The sequence below is a fragment of the Pteropus vampyrus genome, unplaced genomic scaffold (assembly GCF_000151845.1).
Source record: "Pteropus vampyrus isolate Shadow unplaced genomic scaffold, Pvam_2.0 Scaffold374, whole genome shotgun sequence".
Lineage (NCBI taxonomy): Eukaryota > Metazoa > Chordata > Mammalia > Chiroptera > Pteropodidae > Pteropus > Pteropus vampyrus.
The window spans coordinates 789,224-790,738 of NW_011889155.1; positions in this window are offsets into that span (position 1 = coordinate 789,224).

Sequence of the window (1,515 nt, forward strand, 5' to 3'; positions counted from 1 at the left end):
ACCAGTATTGAGTGTGTTAACCACCAATAAACCTTCACCAAAGGAACTTTTAAAGATGTACCACATACATCTTTACAATCCCAGATGTAGGTCTAAAATACAAGACAGAACAATGAGAGACAACTGTGCAAGTAAATATAAATAAATATTAACTATACAAAATATCTGCACAAATCAATTTATCATTCGGTATAGTTCCAAATAAAATCCCAACAAGGTGTTCATGCACTATGACGATCTCTTTCTATAATTTATAAAAAAAGAGCAAAAGACCAAAAGAACCAAAATGTTCCTGAAGAATTAGAAGGATTGAGACTTGGCCTACCAGGTATCAATACACACAAAATAAAGTGATCATGAAGACTTGTTTTAAAGCATTGGTCATTGGAGTAATGTGATTTCGCTCAAGAATAGACATATAGACCAGTGGATCAGACTAGAGAATCTAGAAGCAGACTCAAGTATACATTGAAATGTGATATAAATGAGGTGGTTTTGCAAAATAATACAGAAAATGAACTATTCAATAAATAGAGCTAGGACAGTTGCTTCTCCATATGGAAAAAAAAAACTGAAATTTAATCCTTATTTATACAAAATCAATTCTAGGTGAACTAAAGACCTAAAGGTGCGAGGCAAAACTTTTAGAAAAAATTATAGGAGACTATCTTGATGATCTCAGGGGAGGGAGAGATTTTTAAAAGACACAAAAGCACATGCCATAAAGAAAAACATCAGTAAATTCTACTGTGTTAAGAATAAGAACTTCTGTTCACAAAAACACCATTTAGAAAGATAAAGGACAAGCCACGGATTAGGAAATGACACTCGAAATGTATGCAATTTACAAAAGATTAGGAGGAGACTATATCAGAAGCCCTTAAAGAATCAATAAGAAAAAGCAACATCATAGAAAAAGGACTAAAAACATAACCAAACATTGTACAGACGGGGAATCAAGTGTAACCAGTAAACATGAAAAGATGCCCAACCTCATTAGGAATTAGGAAAATGCAAGCCTAAAACCTCCGTAATATGCCAATTGACACCCACTGGATTGGCACCAGTGTAAAAGTCTGACAACACCAAGTGTTGTCGGGGCTGTGGAACAATGCAAGCTCTTATACACTGCTTGTGGGAGTGTAAATTCATACAACCAGTTTGGAAATAAACTTGGCATTGTCTGGTCAAGTTCGGGTGCACCGATCTTACTACCCAGCATTCCTACTCCTATGTGCCTCACCTAGAAATCCTTACATGTGTGCATCTAGAGATAAATATTGACGGCGACAACCCTCTGTCCATCAAGAGGAGAATGGAATGATGATCTGTGGTTTGTTCATACAATGGAGTGCCTTATGGCAGCGAAAATGAATGCGTTACAGCTATACTGAACAACATCGGTGCATCTCACACCCAAAATGTAGAACCAAAAACACGCGGGCTGTAGGAAAATGAGGACGGTCCAATTCTACTTCTCTGAAGTTCAAAGACATGCAAAACAAAACAATAAAT